Here is a 15,118-nt window from a genome sequence, read left to right as displayed (position 1 = left end):
TACCAAAAAGAATAACATTCTCCAACTAGGAGGTGGTATACTTACATTCAATAATGTTGATATATTTATTAGTATTTTCAGCCAAGTATTGTTTATCTTTTCCTGTTTGCAGAAAACTTCCAGGGCTATTCAAGGATAAATTCTAATCATCCAAACTAAGATGGTTATCAGCAGTGCTTTTATTTCACTAAGTACCAGGCAGGAATGACTGTTTATATAATGCATTATTATAAAGGTAAACCTTGATTCATTGCAAATCAGTGCTCACTTCAGCCCTCTGATGGGACTAACAATAGGCTTCTGTAAGTGGTTATGCTACTGTAAGTGAAACCAGTTCATTAACACATTGTTGTGGTTTCAACACACATGAGAAAACGTAAGACACAAAGTGGGTTTTTTATATAGAGGCTGTAGCAGGAATATGCAGAATACCTGATGATACCTTTTCTGGACTTCTAGAAGCATTCATTAAGCTATTATATCTCCATCAGACAGGTCTAATGCTTCCTCTATTTGAATCTCAGAACCCCAGTGGGACAGGAAGCATATAGAGCTCTGTTGTGGCTTTCAGATCTAGTAACGTGCTCCTTCTACACATTCCCTAGTATGTTTGATTGCTAACTGAACTGACTACATTACGTGTAAACTTTTGTATGCAAAATGTATTCATAATTTCTTTCTTTTGGCATAATTACAAATAATCAGAGGACAGTCCTGGAATGAACAGTTAATTCCTTCTACTCTTTTGGTCTTTTCTTCTCTCGCCTGGTTCAACTGGAAAATTAATTGAATACTGGTAGTCTTAACTATTTCTGGTTTTAGTATTGGTTTCTTTACTATGACAGAATAGATACAATTTTTTAAGTCAATATGAATTGAATCAGATAAAAGAATGGTCGCTATTAGAAAGGTGTTACTTTTTAAGATAGAATGAAGACTGAATTCATTTGGATTATGCTCTTCATCTCCTTTGATCAATTTTTGTGTCAGACAGATCAGTTAAGGATACAGCATTATATCCCACATCCTCTGAGACTTTTTTTTCTTGTCTCTGCTGACGGCCATTGTCATAGTCTTATCTTCAAAATTTTGGTTTCCCTTGCCCATTCGCTCTCTTTTTCAACTTAATTCTTCATTTCACCATGTGTTTGGTCTTTTTAATGCTGGTGCAAGTCATATATATAATTGCAAAATTTCTATATCCTGTAGCAAAACTGCGGACTTAATCTCTACAGTTGGTCTAATCCAGAACATATTTTTGAGTCCTTCAAGCATACAGTGGTATCCTTATAACTTCTTGAACGTAAGACTCACAGAGACATTGGTTTCCAATGATTTGTCTTTTCTGTTAATATTTTTCCATATTCAAAGTGGACTAAAACCTGCTAGTTATCTTGTCAGCTAACCTAGATAGTTGGAGTTCATTCAACTGTAATCAGAACTGATCTTCAGTTGTACTCATAATTTCTGTTTTCATATTGAATATCTTATTTTTTTGAATGTTGATCATTTGTTTAGTAATTCCATGAGATATGGCACTGAGAATGCAAAGTATTTTCAATTGTTTTCTTAGTTGACAGTATACTAAAAACAATATTAATTTACTCACAAACAATTGGAGACCACAGCTCAGTAAATTTACTGAGGTTTTTTTGGGATAGAGGGTGATATTGAAAGCAACTGTAATAAAAGTATAGATAGAAAATACAACACCCTCCTTTTTTTGTAGTCTGTGTCACCACAGTTGAAGAAATCATACCTTTGTGGTAGTTTCTCTTCCTAATTCATGCAATTTCATCTTTGCAAATGTAAGGGAAAGATTATCTTGGCAAAAATTAGATGTGTTTTCTAACGATCACTAAAGACTTGTTACCTTTCCACGATTCAGCTCAAGATGTTTGCTTTGTGTTTATCCACATTTGATAGGGCTGTTATTTTAATCACTTTATTCCTCAGGAGCATGCAAGGTCTACATATTTCAGTAGTTCCTAGCACATAGCTTTAACAGATGTAGAATCCATGTTAATCAAATCCTAATTCTGTGTCTGTGAGATGGGCAAGGAAATAAATAAGAAAGAGCCACTAATCTTGACAAGGGTGTAGATTTTCTATCTTTAAATGTTGTAAGCTGTTGTGATTTTTACCTTGGTCCTCAAAATAATAATAATTTATTAAAGATAATTATGCTCTTCAAAAGCAAACTAGTGGAAAAGAATGTTCCCTACAGTTCTGATGTGATTGATTTTTATTTTTTAGAAGGGTATCAGCTGGAAAATTTGAGCAGCAATTTTTAAGAATGACCATACTTTCTGTACATTTAAGCATTGCCCTTAGGACAGCAATACCCTGCCGTATCTCAGAAACAAACAAACAAAAATCAGTAATTCTGATTGTTTCTTACAGTTCCCCAGAAGTTCCTTGCACTGTATGAAGGAAAGGAATATATTCTCTGTGGTTTTTGCTGCAGTTATTCAGATCTACTTAGAGTTATTAGAATAATTTTTCTGAGAGAACCCGTGGAAGAAACTCGCCAACTTTAAAATAATTTATTAAAAAATGAAGGCCTTTTTGAAAATACAGCTTCTACTACCAGATTGTCCATTATAATTTTAACACTATTTTCAGTAAATTAATTTGAAAATTATAAAATTAACCCATAAAAACAACACTGAAGCAATTAAGAGTTGTACTATAGAAACAGCATTGACAAACTGTGAAATTAGAGTAAAATCCTAGCATAGAAGATAAGAGTTTCCTGGCTGCTACTTATTTTAATTAAAATAATTATAAATATGAGATTTTTAGAACACCATACCAGAACGCAGCATTCCTGGAATTGTATCTCTGGTGCCAAATTATGAAGAATTAAAGGAGAAAAACAATTTTCCACAGTATTCTTCACTGATAAGTGTTGACAGAACCTAAACTATAGCCTAACGCACTATATTGTATGTATATGTAAGCACAAATTTATCACAGAAAGATATATCAACTCCTGCATTAGGAGCACTTTATTTGGTGCATATTTTTAGACATGATGCAGAAGCAAATCCATAGCTACACTGCCTTATCCCCTCACTCCTCCTGAGATCTGGCCTGTAACTAAATCATTATCTTATATACATATTCAAGTCACAAGCAGAATAATATATGAGTAGCTCTATGGTTTAACCATGCTGTTACATAAAAGACTGATTTCATGTTACTACTTCCACACTTCACGTTTAAACAGAGTAGTTTCTTCTTCTACTAAAAATACCAAAATATCCAGTGCTCCCTCTCAGCCCCAAACAGAGGAGGCCAAGCTTTATTTCTAAGTGTCAAATAAACCTATTACCACACTTTCTTTGAATTTAGTTTCCATAAATTTGAGTCTGATCTTTATAGCTACACACAAGACACTGTGTAATGCTACCTTTTCTCTGAGAAGGCAGAAGATCTGTAAAGGTTTTCTCCCTCTGGCAAGCAGCTTTTAAAATAGTTCAGCAGTTACTTAATGTACCAAAAGCAGTAGCAATGATGCAATACATTGTTACTGAGCCCAGGGAATGGAGGTCCTATAAAATGTATAACAATAATTTATAAGCTCTGAATATAATCAAGTCAATCACCTGTCAAATATGAACCTTTAGGAAATTGGAAATTTTTTTGCATAATATATCTTTGGGCCTGCAAACATATTGAAGATGTTTAAATCAAAAGAAATCACATGCTAGTCAATGCTTGGAAGGAAGAACTCTAAGGAAAATTCAAGTAATGCAGACATATTTCTGTATTAATATTTCTGTAAGACTTGGGACTGATCAATAATGACACACTGTGATACAGGAGCACATCTTCTCTCTTTTAGGTAAAAAGCAAATAAGAGTTCTTTACAAACAATGATCTTTAGAGGTTCTTTCAGGTTTATTGTAATGTGAGCCAAGCAAGGAATGGTGTTCTGTTTAGGTTATGTTTTATAAGCAAATAAGACAGGTAATAATTATATAATCTTACAATGCCCTAACTAAATATTGATGTGAAGCTGAGGTTTTATTACATGATGCACAATAGTGCTATCAAAAAGAAAGGAAATTTAGGCACTTTGAGTGAAACCTGGAGTCTTGAGTTAAGCTCTGAAGCAAGTGTGTTTAGAGGGAACACAGAGACCGAAATGTGTCTTTCTAGGATGTAAAAATCTGTAAGTACTCTGAACTGTAAGTGGCCTGAACAAATGAAAAGGAAATACAGTGACCAAAGCTGTGTCTGAAAACATCTTCCTGTTATAAATTTTCTGCTCATTATGGCTGTCTTCATACTGTAATCATAAGCTGGAAATGTTTGATTCGGACTTAGAAAAGTAATTACTTATATTTTAACTTTCCTCAAGTTTATTATTGTTCATGACAAAATTTATAATTTATTGAGCAGAGCTGTCCAGGAATCATCAATGATGTAATTTTTTAGTGGGAAATGTGCCATAGCAAAACACTTCTAAAAAACGTGATTTTTTTTCTGAAACTTTCGTATTCCTAGTAGAATTTCTGGTCAAAATAAGAGAAGACGGTAGAAGAAGAAACAGGTGCCCTTGAAAGTGAGTAAAAGGTTTTTTCCTGTTTATGTCAGTCACTGTCTGAAGAAAAACAAGGACTTGAATTTGGGCCTTCTTCATTCCCTGGTAAATACCAAGGATGCAATAGAGATTTAATTCATTTAGCCAAGTACTTTATCTCTGACTGTGGGCAGAGTAGATGTCTACAGAAGAGTTAAAAACATAAGGAAGTCTATAGCAGTACTTTTCTCAAGTACAGTCCCAGAAACACAACAGTTTGTGACTCTCAACTTGTAAGATTTTTCTTTCTTACACAGATTAAGATTACTTTGAAAACCTGAAAAGTATCATGTACTAAGGAAGATGTTTCTCACCCAGGACTAAATATGTTACAGCCTTTGCAAAGCAAATAAGACATGGTTTCTGCCTGGAGAAGCATACAAGTCTAATTTTAGACATGACAGAACAAGCAAGCACAACAAATAGTGGGGGAGGGTGGGAGCTGAAGAGGATCTCGCTAAGAAGATTACATGGTTACTTAGGTTCATTTCATGCATATCTTGATAATATCACTGTTTCATTTGTATATAACATTTCTAAAGCTTCTGTAAATATTCCAGAAGTAGCTGGAGAGGCAGCGGAAGGAGAAGAGGGAGAAATGTGTATAAGATTTAGCAGAAGTGAAAGAGGTGATGAAGGGGATCAATTCTATTTAGAAAATAATGGTCTATATTTGTGTACAGGCTCTTTTGTTTTTCTGTGTGACCTTCAAGCCGTCAAATGACATTCAGACGATTACTAGTCTAGTGTCATTTATGTGGAGGGACTTACATTTTAGACATTCTCTTTTGCTGCTTATCTAAACATAATTCTGCTGAATAGTTCCAGAATAGCTGTGTTAATAAGCATTTAAGCCTTATTGTCATTCGTGGACGGAGCATCCTTTGTGCTGTGTGAGGGCAGGTCCTCAAACTGTTGATCAGAACTCAGATCTCACCTCCCAGTGAGGACTCTCATTAGAAGAAGTAAGCCAATACTATGTGAACATTGGTGAAGGGCCAAATGCCCACTCAGCCACTAGCTTGCTCCCCTCTGCAACAGGACAAGGGGAGAAAATAAGATAAGAACACTCATGGGTCAAGATAAAGGTAGGGGGATTGCTTAGCAGTTACTGTCATGGGATAAAATAGATTCAGAAGGTGAGAAACAAAGACAAACACCAAGAGAACATCTTTCTTCCTCCCTTTTCCAAGCTCAGCTTCACTCCTTCACTTCAGATTCCTCTACCCACTCCCAGGAAGTGAAGGGAAAATAGAGGACAGTTTATGGTCAGTACATAATAATTTCTCTCTCACTCTTTCCCTTCACACTTTTCCTCTGGTTCAACATGGTCTTTGTCATGGGCTGTACACAAAAAAGTCTGCTCCACTGTGGTTCTCTCCATGGACTGCAGCGAAAACTCTGCTCTGGTGCCTGAAGTACCTCCTACCCTCCTGTTTCTCTCACCTTGGTGTTCCTTCTGCTGTTTCTCACTTTTTTCTCCCTTCTCGTCTCTTCCTGCCTAGCATTTTTTGCCCTTTCTTAAATACACTTTCCCAGAGGTGTCACCATCTCAACTGAGTGGCTCAGCTGTGTCCTGCAGATAGGTCTGTCGGAGTCAACTGGAATCTGTCACGTCCAGCACAGGCCAGCCCCTGGTCTCTTCTCATACAGGCCACACATACAGTCCCCTCCCAACCCAGGTACCAAATCCTTGACATGTATACCCAATTCAGCTTTTTTTTTTTTTTTTTTTTTCTTTCCATTTTCATTACCCACCTTTTGTATGTCTACTTGTCAAGGTTCAGTAGATGGACTTCCATTCTAGGTTTTCACCTGTGAGAGAGGTGCCCTTCTGGACACTAGAAACAGTGAGTTCAAAATCACCTAAGCTGAGGAGGACCTGGAATCCAAGAGTCTTTTAGCTGGCTGTTTTAGTGACTACATATGTTTGAAAAAGGCACAGGACTCAGTAGAAGGCTCAACACTGTGAATCAGAAACACATAGTATGCATCCCTGGACCAGGCATCTGCTGAGGAAGCTCAGACCCCTGGTCCTAAATGTTTTCTGTTTTATGGTTTCAGGCCTGGGACAGTAACTCTTCAAGATGAGCTTGGAAATCATGAAGAAAAGATGTGCAAGTCCAGGGTGCTCCTGAAGGCAGAATAAGATTAAGTTGCTAAAAGTGTTTAGGCCAGGTGTTTGAACAGTTTAGAGGGGCTTGGATGCTTTTTTGTTGGTTTTCTTTGACTGCACTATAGAGCTGTAGATGCTGAAATTAATCTTGGCTTAGCAAGGCAGAGTGTGTGGTTTGCTTCTTCCATTACCTCACTGACAAATTACAAATACAAAAAAAAAGGAAAAAGAGGAAAGCGAGAAAGACTGAGCAAGCACCTAGAAGAGGTGATAGAGTAGCAGCCAGACAGCCAGTGAAACTGTACTGCAATATCCCTGGCTAAACAAGATCTTTCTAATTCTAGACCACCAAAGACAAGAATATCTTAAGAAGATTCAGGAATGTATAGACTGTGAAATTAAGGTTTGCTCTACATGTCCACTTTCCCTGCTGAGATAACTTCAGCTTCTCCCTTTCCCTGCCTTCTCCTGCCCTCATCCTTATTTTGAAATAACAGTGGAATTAGTACCACTTCAGTTCAGTTTGTATTGTATAAATAGTTCTTCTTTTTAATTGTTTTGAGTCCTCAACTCTGATTTTTAAAGTCAGACTGAGAAAAGAATTTACTGATTGCCTGGATATTCAAAGGTCTTTCTAGACATGGAGATGAGAAATTTCCAAAGTAGTCAGTTTTCTGTTTCTTCATTTTTTTTCAATATACTTAGGGAAACCCATATTTTGTTAAATAATAGTAATGCTCTCTGGTAAAGAAGTAAGATGTATATAAAGCAGTTTGATGTAGACTATGTAGAAGGAAAATAATAAAATAAATAAAGAATAAAAACTATAATAAGTATTGAGAATAGCCCATTTTTGGAAGTAACACCCAATTGTTTATTACTATAGAGATATAGGAATAAAGGAATACAGTTCTTCATAATTAAAGATAATTCTTCATAATTAAAGATTCTTAAGTATGTTATAAGCACTAAAGAGCAAATCATACAAAGGGGAAAATCATACTGGATATATGTGATCTAACATAGCAAATACTCTATTTCTCTGAGTTGTGCTTCAGATACAGAAGTCAGGACAGATTGCAACTCTTTATGTATAAAGGCAGTTTTAAACAACCAGTGTTGACTCTCTGGCCTTGGCAGAATTTGCAACAGCCAAGAGGTTCTAGTTGCTTAATATTCCTGAGGGATGCTCTGCTGTTTAGGGATGCATGCATTAAGTCCTTGCTAATGTTCCTCCCCTTACTAAGGTTGCTCTAGAAATCAGCTAGTCTGGCTCATTGCCCACTCAGATTCCCTTTCCATTCAGGAAATCTTCAGTGGAAAGTCTTATCTTTCTTTTTTCTATTTCTAATGGCATATCTGGACCTAACTTGCAGGCAGACCATAGAAAACTTCTGAGTGGATTCTATCCACTGCTAGAGTTTCTTCCCCTGTCATTTTAACTTTTTCCCTGTTCTGTTTTGAATAACACTGTCTTCTGTGTTCATCTGCTGCAGTAATACTGTCCTTTATTCTGTATTGCTAGGTAACATTGTGTAGTTTGGATCAACTTTCTGTTCTCCTAAACTATTAATCTAATATTTCTAAGCTCTTTGTAGTCTTTTGCCCTGTTTAGTGTTCATAACATCCTCCAGAGTGCTGCCCTTTGTGTTTTAATGAGTGTGTTGCTTATACCTTCTTCCAGATTGTTAATAAAAACATTCATTAAAATTAGCTTAAAACTAACCATGGAGCAACTCTTTGGACATCACCCCCACTACACCTTGCTTGAGATATCTCAGAACTGTTTAGTCCAAGAATATTTGTTTTTCAAGACTTCAATATATTTATCAGAAGTCAGGGTACAATGACTCTGGGAGAAGTCTATAGTTAATATGAAGTTCACGTACATTAAAAGATAGTATTTTTAATTAAGTTTTCTTCAGTCTTGTCTGTCATTTAGAATTTTACTCTATCCACATTTCTTCTGTTCAAGAAATGGATAGACTAATGTTTTGGAGGTTCAAAAATTATTTAAGGACTGAAACTAGTATATTTAATAAATTAAGCAATAGGAACTTGACTAGTGCTGCAAAAATGAGGCTGTATATATATCTTTGACTCTTATTGTTATCATAAATTGTCTTTAATTACAATTGTAATTATTTCTTTAATATAGAATATCTTGAATTTTATAAATCCTTGATTCACATCTGTAGAAGTGTTTCAGTTGTTATATACTTATACTAATTATTACATAATAGGCTAAGAAATTTTAAATAATTTTGACATTTTAAAGTTCTCTTTCTTAAGTGTATATTGTTGAATAGAACGATACTAAATACCTAAGCATATTGCAATGAAAAGAAAGATTCTCTTTGTCTTCATCAGGTTTGAGAACAGATTCATAGTTAGTATATGTTTTGCAGTATTTTTTTTCAACAAGCAAAACAACCTTTCCTAGTTTTGGTTCATATTTGAGCTATGACCAACCTGCACATTTCTGTAGCCCCCAAGGGTACATTTCTTTGGATTAAAAGTAGGCAACTTCCATAAATCATCGCATATCCGCTTTTGCTGGATGATGATATTCCTGTTCATGTCACTCATAGCAGTTTACTGTATAGTTTTTATGTTACTTTCTTATAAGTTAATTGTTTAGATTTTGAACATTAACCGGGAAGCTAAAGTTGTAGAAAAATGGGACAGGATATTTTCATTCCTATAGTGAAGATTTTGGTCCTGATCTTGCAATGATTTACATATTTGTATTTAATCCCTGACTCAGTTGGATTTAATAGGATCCTATTAATGTTTAAATTTAATAGTGCCTGTAAACCGTTTAAAGGGGTAAGTGTAGACCTTTAGAACACACTTCTGTAGAGACAGTACAAAACTTGCATGTGAATCTTGTGCTTTTCTAGACTTTGGATTGATTGATATCCCCTAAGTTTAGAAATCTTAAAGTTAATCTTTTACGTATCTAAAAAGTCAGTCACATTAAGTTCCATTTATGGGCAATGGGGAGGTGATGGTGATTCAATACAACTATTTTAGATGGGGATTTTTTGTATATGCAAGAAGTGTTAGATGACTAGTTCTTGTCAGGGAGCAGCAAAAGCTGAGTGACTCCATGAGGGAAGATGATGTGGAAGATGATCGCAGTACAGGCAGGGTAATTGCACTGAGAAGGGTATTTGATCAGGTCAGTGGTGTTGCCAATAACAGGCTCTGTTCACAGCCCAATAACCATCAGATAAGGTGAGGTAATGAGTCAGATCTGACATGCAAATAGCCAAACTAAAATCTTGATTTTTTTCTAAAAGGCATAATTTAGAAAAAAAGAAATGCAGGCTTTAATAAAGGGAGAAGAAACACATTTTATTGCTGAGTAGTGTAATACGTGATCATTAAGCATCCATCTCATATCCTGGATATTCTTAAAAAAGTTTTAAAATATTTTAATTTATATGACTGTCAGTTCTGATGCAGTAAGATATGGATTGAGGGTGTGGTCCTGTACAGAAGCCCTGAAAAACAATGTCTAGAAGAATCATTCTTTTTGCTCTGGTGAATGGGAGAATATGTAATTTGCTAGAGCTAAGAGTATCTCACATGAATGCCTTGATACTTTGTTGTGTTCAGTAATATCCAGTATTGAACCAGTATGCTCAACAGTTCATGAAGAAGAAGGGGTAAGATTATTTTAATTTCTCAAATTGTGTTCATTAGATGAAGACTTACAGCTTGTGAAATCTTTGTGCTAAGGGTTTTGCAGTGAAAGCTGTTGTCTGTCCACTTCTTGGTCTGATTGCGCAAGAGAGATGTCTGTGTGCATATAAGTGGGTAATCATGTTTCTTTTATGTTTCTTCATACTCCTTATCCAAACAAAAGTGAGGGAATGAAGGAAAAGTATCTGCCGTATTTGGCAGGTTCGAAATAATGCTAGAATAGTATGCACACTGTAGGTGTGTGCTATCTGTGTCTGTGGCATATATCGCTGAGCTATATGGGATATGTTGATTTATACATCATGCTCTAGATAATATTTTTGTAGCACCGTTTTCTCCTAATTGATTTACAAGTTCATTTTCAAAAACATAGTAACAGCATTGTCTGGTTGTAATATTGCTGAAAAGAATGTAATTTAAATAAATTAAACATAGCCACCAGTAAGTAATCTCATTAGTCCTTTAAGTCATACTTGCTCCTTTAAGTCATACTTACACCATACGTCTTTACAATCAGTATTCCCCTGCCTGAAATTACTCATAATTCCATGAATATAGGGAAGTATTCTATCTGACTGCATCAGATCACGAATTCAATTTACTGCATTTGATTTTTGTCTTGTAATTTCAAACTAACCTTTAGAATATAGATTCTTCTTAGCCTTTCATAGTCATTATGTGACTCCTATTTGGGACAGAATGGAAGACAGTGTAATATCTGAGATAATGATGAAAAGTTATAAGTCAGTATGGATTTTTAAACAAGAATTAAACTCCAGGCACTATAATGGTTATGATGGATTTTTAGTTAAATATTCAGTATCAACCTGCGATTTAAAGATCCCATGTGTTTTGCTTTTTTGATCCTCAGGCAAAAAAAAAAAAAAGAAAAAAAAGAAATCCCTGCATCTCTCCCCACCCTAAAAAGTGAGAATGCTTTCTTTAGATTTTTGATGAAAGTTCTCTGTAGGAATTTAACAAATAGCATGTTGAGTACAATTTAATGACAGTACACACCTATTTTGCAAATATCTGAAAACAACACAGAAAACTAAAATGGTCTGTAAATATTAGAAATGGATACAATCAGTCTTGATTCCACAAGGACTAACTGTATGTTCCCAACTGTTGTAAATTCAGTCCTGTCTAATACTCCTAGACAGCCACGTGTTGGTAAAAGGAAAAAACAATTGCAAATATTACTCCACTAACCCGTTTTTTCTTCCCTCTAAATTACATTTTTTATGTTTTCTTCTTTTTAAAAAGTTGTATTGCTCTCCAGAAAATAGAGCTTAAATTGAAAATGTCTTTAACTCCAGATATTAAAGTCTGCATTAAACACGTCTATTAATTTGGTTCTAAAGCAAAATACTATAAGAGAGAAGCTGAGTTGAGAATTACTTAAACTGGTGGAGGGTACACTTTTATACATAAATTCTCAGCAGTTTTGAATTGAGTTCATTTGTATAGAACATGCTAGACCACATCTTTTATGAAAGCTACTGAAAGCAGCAGTCAGTGTGTGACAGGATGTACTGCACTGAGTATGGTTTGTGGGCCCAAAGCCCTGTATCTATAATCACATTTAAGATCATCTAGACTGGTCCCTGTGGCTCTCTACAACACTGTATCTTTATTTACTGACCAAAACTGTAGAAACTGCTCTAGTTTATCCAGAATTAGTCATATGTGTCTTCCTGAGTTTCTCTCAAGCTATGGACACTGGAGAGGAGGAGTGGGTGCCTGCAGGTCAAGAATTGAGGAACAGAATCTTTTATCTTCATGAAAAGATTTCCTGTGCCCAAAGTGTGCAAAAACAAGCTCCTAAATAAAAATGGAGGCTGAGATGTTAGTGGTAGAGGACAGTTAATACCATACCAGGTCCTTAAGCCAAACAGGGCCAACATGGACTGCTATTGAGTCTAAAAGTAGGCATTCTCCATGTAGACAACGGGAAAGTTTATGCTTGAGAAGGGACCTCTTTGTTGATGCTGTCAATATAGATCTTGCCTTCGGGGACTAGCAGCATTTTGTATTGAACTGAACTTTCTAGAATCTCAAAGGCTAGAATCATGAGATATTTTCCAAATTTTACCCCTGCATGCCATCTTTCATAGGATATAGAAAAGCAGCATTGCTAAAGCTGTTCTCCTTTATGTGCACTGTAACATAAGGAACACTGAGAGGTTCCACAGCCAGACGCCATAGTATGAAGTACAGTCAGTCTTCATTTACACTGTTCATTCATGACTCTAACTATGTAGCTATGACAAACATAATATGGTATTCCCTCTCATGAAACATTGTTTATGATCATTTCTATTCTTCCCATACACTCAGAGGCTGCACTGAAAAATCCAGAATCTGATTAGAGAATTATCTGAGCAGGTTTTTACAAAAAACTGTTCTGTTCTTGGTTTTCAAATATTCACTATTATTTTTACTTAGCAGTCCTGTAAGATCAAGGCTCCATTATTCCAAACACTGTATCAATACAGATCTTAAATTATAGTTTGTCTCAAATCATTTGCAAATGAAATGGTGAAATTCTGAAGTAGGTCTTCTGTCTGCTCATTAGGTATACTGATTTTAATATCTAATATTATGGAACGTCCCTAAAGTAGAATCAGATTTGAAACAAACTTTCCATTTCCTGTGGACTGCTAAGACTGCTGCCTTCTAAGCATTACTTGTACTAGCCAATAATTTTGGAAGAGTAATTGTAACTTTTCAGTGGGTAGCAGCAAAGAGAAAGAGTAGAGTACAGGTTTTGTAAAGCTCATTTAAAGTCTGTTTTTAAGGTATTTCAAACACCTGAAGATGTTAAAGTAGAGAAACTGTATCTGAAATGTTAAAATAAACACTAATAGACATAGGTAAATGAGAAAAGTACCTGTTATCAGCTATCAGGAAGATCAGTCTTCAAAACTGCATCAGCTCACTTGAGTACTGAAGTTTCCTCTTTGTTTTATGCTTGTCTTCTTTATTGAGCTAGAGTGTTCTGCATTTAAATTAGTAGGATTGTGGTCAGTTAATCAAGGAAAGTGGTTATTCCCATAATAACATTTATTATATCACATTTAAATACTGTAAGCATTTCTGGACCCCCCCAATACTTGAATAAACTTGAGCAAGGGTGACCAAGCTGCTTGGAGTCAGGAGCACAAGACTTGTGAAGAGAGGCTGGGGGACCTGCGCTTTTTTTAGCATCAGGCAGGAGGCGTTTTCAAACTAGGCACTTTCTTATAACAGGAGATGATAAAAAAAGATGGTGCCAGGCTCTTTCCAAAGCTGTGTAGTGATTTCTATTTTGAAACATTTTGAGGTTCCAGCATAAACTAAAAAACCCCAAACATTATTAGGATAATTAAATAAAGGAACATGTTGCCCTGAGAAGCTGTGGAATTTTTATCTTTGGAGGTTTTTGAGACCTGACTGGACAGCCTCCTGTTCTGAATTAGTGGTTGACATTGCCCTGAGCAGGATGCTGGATTATATGACCTCCCGAGTGAACCTGGATTTATTCTAGAACTCTAATTTATAAATATTTATTGCAATGGGTTAAATAACGTAAAACTTGTACACAAATGTACTACATAAAAAAAAAAATAATTAAAGGATATGTAGCTTAAGATTCTTACATCAGTGGGGGAAATATTTATCCATAATAAGCCAATTTTATTTTCCTTACTTTCTCTTCTCTTATTTTTCTCTTATGCATTTTTAAACACTCCTAAGTAGCCATAAAAAAAAAAAAAATATATCATATGTTTTGGACTGAAGAAAATAGAGAATTCTAAAACTATGGGATGTGACTCAGTCCTAGACTGAGTCTAGGACTCAGTTTGCAGTGTTTCTTTTTCCTGAAGCCAGCTTCCGTGTCAGGTTGTTTCTTCCTTTCTTTGGAAATATGGACCATTTTTCTGCTCTTCATAATAATATCAAAATAATTAAATAAGATATGAGAACAAAACGTAAAGTTATCAATTTATGTTTTAGATTGTTCAATTGCAGTTGCTAAAAATAACATTTACAGATTGATATTTATTTTAAATCTCTAAAATATGTTTGCTTTATGTAACAAATGTTGTCCTCACAAGAACAAGATATGTTCCAGTTTCACCTTCAAATATCTCTCAACAAAAGAATAGAAAAATCTGTTTCAGTTCCATTGAGTGCTTGGTTTCCAAATTTTGTTGAATTGATGACAAAATGACATGAAAAATACTTATCTTTTTAATGAGGCGATAAACTTCTGATCTAGTTTTAATATAAAGTAATAGAAGAATTCAGGTCACAATGTTTAATTAGAACCCAATCAACTTTTTTGAACAGCATGTCAGTATTACTTTAGAGAACCAAATGAAACATTTCTTTGTCAAGTACAGACTTTTAAGATGAGAGGTGTTTTAATGTTACATTAAGAGCATAAAAGTGGAACATTTGATTTTATGAATTTTAATGTGTTTGAAATATTATTGTGAAGAAAATTGCATTTTCTGAAGTGACAGATGCATTATTCAGATAGCTTTGATTATATGATAGATTAAAAAAAGTTCTTTCATAAAGGAAGCCTATTCCAGGGCTTTTAACAGAGTGGCTTTAATGATTTGAGAAATTAAGAAAATACATTAATATTGATTTAGTAATTAAAATCTGTAATATTATTAATTATTGTGCTGGTTCCATTCTACTGTGTT

The 15,118-nt window shown here is 35.0% G+C and overlaps 1 protein-coding gene across 6 annotated transcripts in view; it reads left to right on the top strand.

Moving 5' to 3' along the window:
* GRIK2 (glutamate ionotropic receptor kainate type subunit 2) overlaps positions 1-15,118 on the top strand; it is a 445,391-nt gene that overhangs the window by 323,498 nt on the left and 106,775 nt on the right. The gene's annotated exons all lie outside the window — the stretch shown is intronic.

This window comes from Strix aluco, chromosome 3 (genome assembly GCF_031877795.1).
Source record: "Strix aluco isolate bStrAlu1 chromosome 3, bStrAlu1.hap1, whole genome shotgun sequence".
In the NCBI taxonomy this organism is placed as follows: domain Eukaryota; kingdom Metazoa; phylum Chordata; class Aves; order Strigiformes; family Strigidae; genus Strix; species Strix aluco.
Note: the sequence above shows the minus strand (reverse complement) of the source record. Positions and strands in the feature narration are given on the sequence as shown.